The following is a 6552-nucleotide window of genomic DNA, read 5'->3' on the forward strand; positions in this document are numbered from 1 at the left end:
CCTAACCCTAACCCTAACCCAAACCCTAACATTAACCCTAACCCTAACCTTATCCTGGGAAGAGTCATAACCCTAACCCTAACCCTATCCTGAAAAGAGTAATAACCCTAACCCTAACCCTATCCTGAAAAGAGTAATAACCCTAACCCTAACCCTATCCTGAAAAGAGTAATAACCCTAACCCTAACCCTATCCTGAAAAGAGTAATAACCCTAACCCTAACCCTATCCTGAAAAGAGTAATAACCCTAACCCTAACCCTATCCTGAAAAGAGTAATAACCCTAACCCTAACCCTATCCTGAAAAGAGTAATAACCCTAACCCTAACCCTATCCTGAAAAGAGTAATAACCCTAACCCTAACCCTATCCTGAAAAGAGTAATAACCCTAACCCTAACCCTATCCTGAAAAGAGTAATAACCCTAACCCTAACCCTATCCTGAAAAGAGTAATAACCCTAACCCTAACCCTATCCTGAAAAGAGTAATAACCCTAACCCTAACCCTATCCTGAAAAGAGTAATAACCCTAACCCTAACCCTATCCTGAAAAGAGTAATAACCCTAACCCTAACCCTATCCTGAAAAGAGTAATAACCCTAACCCTAACCCTATCCTGAAAAGAGTAATAACCCTAACCCTAACCCTATCCTGAAAAGAGTAATAACCCTAACCCTAACCCTATCCTGAAAAGAGTAATAACCCTAACCCTAACCCTATCCTGAAAAGAGTAATAACCCTAACCCTAACCCTATCCTGAAAAGAGTAATAACCCTAACCCTAACCCTATCCTGAAAAGAGTAATAACCCTAACCCTAACCCTATCCTGAAAAGAGTAATAACCCTAACCCTAACCCTATCCTGAAAAGAGTAATAACCCTAACCCTAACCCTATCCTGAAAAGAGTAATAACCCTAACCCTAACCCTATCCTGAAAAGAGTAATAACCCTAACCCTAACCCTATCCTGAAAAGAGTAATAACCCTAACCCTAACCCTATCCTGAAAAGAGTAATAACCCTAACCCTAACCCTATCCTGAAAAGAGTAATAACCCTAACCCTAACCCTATCCTGAAAAGAGTAATAACCCTAACCCTAACCCTATCCTGAAAAGAGTAATAACCCTAACCCTAACCCTATCCTGAAAAGAGTAATAACCCTAACCCTAACCCTATCCTGAAAAGAGTAATAACCCTAACCCTAACCCTATCCTGAAAAGAGTAATAACCCTAACCCTAACCCTATCCTGAAAAGAGTAATAACCCTAACCCTAACCCTATCCTGAAAAGAGTAATAACCCTAACCCTAACCCTATCCTGAAAAGAGTAATAACCCTAACCCTAACCCTATCCTGAAAAGAGTAATAACCCTAACCCTAACCCTATCCTGAAAAGAGTAATAACCCTAACCCTAACCCTATCCTGAAAAGAGTAATAACCCTAACCCTAACCCTATCCTGAAAAGAGTAATAACCCTAACCCTAACCCTATCCTGAAAAGAGTAATAACCCTAACCCTAACCCTATCCTGAAAAGAGTAATAACCCTAACCCTAACCCTATCCTGAAAAGAGTAATAACCCTAACCCTAACCCTATCCTGAAAAGAGTAATAACCCTAACCCTAACCCTATCCTGAAAAGAGTAATAACCCTAACCCTAACCCTATCCTGAAAAGAGTAATAACCCTAACCCTAACCCTATCCTGAAAAGAGTAATAACCCTAACCCTAACCCTATCCTGAAAAGAGTAATAACCCTAACCCTAACCCTATCCTGAAAAGAGTAATAACCCTAACCCTAACCCTATCCTGAAAAGAGTAATAACCCTAACCCTAACCCTATCCTGAAAAGAGTAATAACCCTAACCCTAACCCTATCCTGAAAAGAGTAATAACCCTAACCCTAACCCTATCCTGAAAAGAGTAATAACCCTAACCCTAACCCTATCCTGAAAAGAGTAATAACCCTAACCCTAACCCTATCCTGAAAAGAGTAATAACCCTAACCCTAACCCTATCCTGAAAAGAGTAATAACCCTAACCCTAACCCTATCCTGAAAAGAGTAATAACCCTAACCCTAACCCTATCCTGAAAAGAGTAATAACCCTAACCCTAACCCTATCCTGAAAAGAGTAATAACCCTAACCCTAACCCTATCCTGAAAAGAGTAATAACCCTAACCCTAACCCTATCCTGAAAAGAGTAATAACCCTAACCCTAACCCTATCCTGAAAAGAGTAATAACCCTAACCCTAACCCTATCCTGAAAAGAGTAATAACCCTAACCCTAACCCTATCCTGAAAAGAGTAATAACCCTAACCCTAACCCTATCCTGAAAAGAGTAATAACCCTAACCCTAACCCTATCCTGAAAAGAGTAATAACCCTAACCCTAACCCTATCCTGAAAAGAGTAATAACCCTAACCCTAACCCTATCCTGAAAAGAGTAATAACCCTAACCCTAACCCTATCCTGAAAAGAGTAATAACCCTAACCCTAACCCTATCCTGAAAAGAGTAATAACCCTAACCCTAACCCTATCCTGAAAAGAGTAATAACCCTAACCCTAACCCTATCCTGAAAAGAGTAATAACCCTAACCCTAACCCTATCCTGAAAAGAGTAATAACCCTAACCCTAACCCTATCCTGAAAAGAGTAATAACCCTAACCCTAACCCTATCCTGAAAAGAGTAATAACCCTAACCCTAACCCTATCCTGAAAAGAGTAATAACCCTAACCCTAACCCTATCCTGAAAAGAGTAATAACCCTAACCCTAACCCTATCCTGAAAAGAGTAATAACCCTAACCCTAACCCTATCCTGAAAAGAGTAATAACCCTAACCCTAACCCTATCCTGAAAAGAGTAATAACCCTAACCCTAACCCTATCCTGAAAAGAGTAATAACCCTAACCCTAACCCTATCCAGGGAAGAGTCAAAACCCTAACCCTAACCACAACCCTAACCCTAACGCTAACCCAAAATATAAACCTAACCCTAACCCTAACCCTAAACCTATCCTGGGAAGAGTCATAACTCTAACCCTAACCCTAACCCAAAACCTAACCCTAACCCTAACCCTATCCTGGGAAGAGTCATAACTCTAACCCTAACCCTAACCCAAAACCTAACCCTAACCCTAACCCTATCCTGGGAAGAGTCATAACTCTAACCCTAACCCTAACCCAAAACCTAACCCTAACCCTAACCCTATCCTGGGAAGAGTCATAACTCTAACCCTAACCCTAACCCAAAACCTAACCCTAACCCTAACCCTATCCTGGGAAGAGTCATAACTCTAACCCTAACCCTAACCCAAAACCTAACCCTAACCCTAACCCTATCCTGGGAAGAGTCATAACTCTAACCCTAACCCTAACCCAAAACCTAACCCTAACCCTAACCCTATCCTGGGAAGAGTCATAACTCTAACCCTAACCCTAACCCAAAACCTAACCCTAACCCTAACCCTATCCTGGGAAGAGTCATAACTCTAACCCTAACCCTAACCCAAAACCTAACCCTAACCCTAACCCTATCCTGGGAAGAGTCATAACTCTAACCCTAACCCTAACCCAAAACCTAACCCTAACCCTAACCCTATCCTGGGAAGAGTCATAACTCTAACCCTAACCCTAACCCAAAACCTAACCCTAACCCTAACCCTATCCTGGGAAGAGTCATAACTCTAACCCTAACCCTAACCCAAAACCTAACCCTAACCCTAACCCTATCCTGGGAAGAGTCATAACTCTAACCCTAACCCTAACCCAAAACCTAACCCTAACCCTAACCCTATCCTGGGAAGAGTCATAACTCTAACCCTAACCCTAACCCAAAACCTAACCCTAACCCTAACCCTAACCTTAACCCTATCCTGGGAAGTGTCATAACCCTAAACCTAACCCTAACCTTAACCGTAACCCAAACCGGAACCCTTACCCTAACCCTAACCCTAACCCTAACCCTAACCCTAGCCCTAACCCTAATCCTAACCCTAACCCTAACCCTATCCTGGGAAGGATCATAACCCTAACCCTAACCCTAACCCTAACCCTATCCTGGGAAGAGTCATAACCCTAACCCTAACCCTAACCCTGACCCTAACCCTAACCCTATCCTGGGAAGAGTCATAACCCTAACCCTAACCCTAACCCTGACCCTAACCCTAACCCTATCCTGGGAAGAGTCATAACCCTAACCCTAACCCTAACCCTGACCCTAACCCTAACCCTATCCTGGGAAGAGTCATAACCCTAACCCTAACCCTAACCCTGACCCTAACCCTAACCCTATCCTGGGAAGAGTCATAACCCTAACCCTAACCCTAACCCTGACCCTAACCCTAACCCTATCCTGGGAAGAGTCATAACCCTAACCCTAACCCTAACCCTGACCCTAACCCTAACCCTATCCTGGGAAGAGTCATAACCCTAACCCTAACCCTAACCCTGACCCTAACCCTAACCCTATCCTGGGAAGAGTCATAACCCTAACCCTAACCCTAACCCTGACCCTAACCCTAACCCTATCCTGGGAAGAGTCATAACCCTAACCCTAACCCTAACCCTGACCCTAACCCTAACCCTATCCTGGGAAGAGTCATAACCCTAACCCTAACCCTAACCCTGACCCTAACCCTAACCCTATCCTGGGAAGAGTCATAACCCTAACCCTAACCCTAACCCTGACCCTAACCCTAACCCTATCCTGGGAAGAGTCATAACCCTAACCCTAACCCTAACCCTGACCCTAACCCTAACCCTATCCTGGGAAGAGTCATAACCCTAACCCTAACCCTAACCCTGACCCTAACCCTAACCCTATCCTGGGAAGAGTCATAACCCTAACCCTAACCCTAACCCTGACCCTAACCCTAACCCTATCCTGGGAAGAGTCATAACCCTAACCCTAACCCTAACCCTGACCCTAACCCTAACCCTATCCTGGGAAGAGTCATAACCCTAACCCTAACCCTAACCCTGACCCTAACCCTAACCCTATCCTGGGAAGAGTCATAACCCTAACCCTAACCCTAACCCTGACCCTAACCCTAACCCTATCCTGGGAAGAGTCATAACCCTAACCCTAACCCTAACCCTGACCCTAACCCTAACCCTATCCTGGGAAGAGTCATAACCCTAACCCTAACCCTAACCCTGACCCTAACCCTAACCCTATCCTGGGAAGAGTCATAACCCTAACCCTAACCCTAACCCTGACCCTAACCCTAACCCTATCCTGGGAAGAGTCATAACCCTAACCCTAACCCTAACCCTGACCCTAACCCTAACCCTATCCTGGGAAGAGTCATAACCCTAACCCTAACCCTAACCCTGACCCTAACCCTAACCCTATCCTGGGAAGAGTCATAACCCTAACCCTAACCCTAACCCTGACCCTAACCCTAACCCTATCCTGGGAAGAGTCATAACCCTAACCCTAACCCTAACCCTGACCCTAACCCTAACCCTATCCTGGGAAGAGTCATAACCCTAACCCTAACCCTAACCCTGACCCTAACCCTAACCCTATCCTGGGAAGAGTCATAACCCTAACCCTAACCCTAACCCTGACCCTAACCCTAACCCTATCCTGGGAAGAGTCATAACCCTAACCCTAACCCTAACCCTGACCCTAACCCTAACCCTATCCTGGGAAGAGTCATAACCCTAACCCTAACCCTAACCCTGACCCTAACCCTAACCCTATCCTGGGAAGAGTCATAACCCTAACCCTAACCCTAACCCTAACCCTAACCCTAGCCCTAACCCTAACCCTAACCCTAGTTCTAGCCCTTTCTCTGAGATAAGTGGATATTCAAGGCACCTGCCAGGACAAGTTGGAAATGGGAGCTGGTTTCGACTGGAGCATGAGGGAGAGGGAGCATGAGAGAACACGGTTCTCTTCCAAGGCTTGGAAAAGGGGAGTCAAACCACAGCATGGTTAGATACTGCAAGGAAATCAACGCAGATGAGAACTCATCAACAGGTCTGCCATCTTGACAAATCCATCTAGAGTCCTTAGCACATAGTTTACAACTGTTAATTGCTGAATGAAGTGAACACCCAGAGAAACAAATGAGTAACGTGGAACAGTGGCTCAGAATGGGTGCTGGGATCCTAGAATCTATCTATCATAATCTATAATAATAAAAGCATAATATGCTAAATAGCCCGGATAGCCGGACGACCTCCTAGACAAAGCCGGGGCTACAAGGGCCGAGCCCCTTGCACGAATTTCGTGCATTGGGCCTCTAGTATCTACATATTTATCTGTATCAGAACAATGCCTCAAAAAAGTGTTCAACAAATATAGACTAGGAATATTATTATTACTACTAGAGGCCCGGTGCACAAAAATTACGAATTTCGATTGGGCCTCTAGTATCTACATATTTATCTGTATCAGAACAATGCCTCAAAAAAGTGTTCAACAAATATAGACTAGGAATAATATGGCTCAGAGCGCCGATTGGGGAGTTGGGGCGCCGCCCCGTCATGCACAGAGCAGGGCGGATCGGGAGGTTGCGATGCCACCCTCAGTCACCACG

This window comes from Myotis brandtii, unplaced genomic scaffold, assembly GCF_000412655.1.
Source record: "Myotis brandtii unplaced genomic scaffold, ASM41265v1 scaffold161, whole genome shotgun sequence".
Lineage (NCBI taxonomy): Eukaryota > Metazoa > Chordata > Mammalia > Chiroptera > Vespertilionidae > Myotis > Myotis brandtii.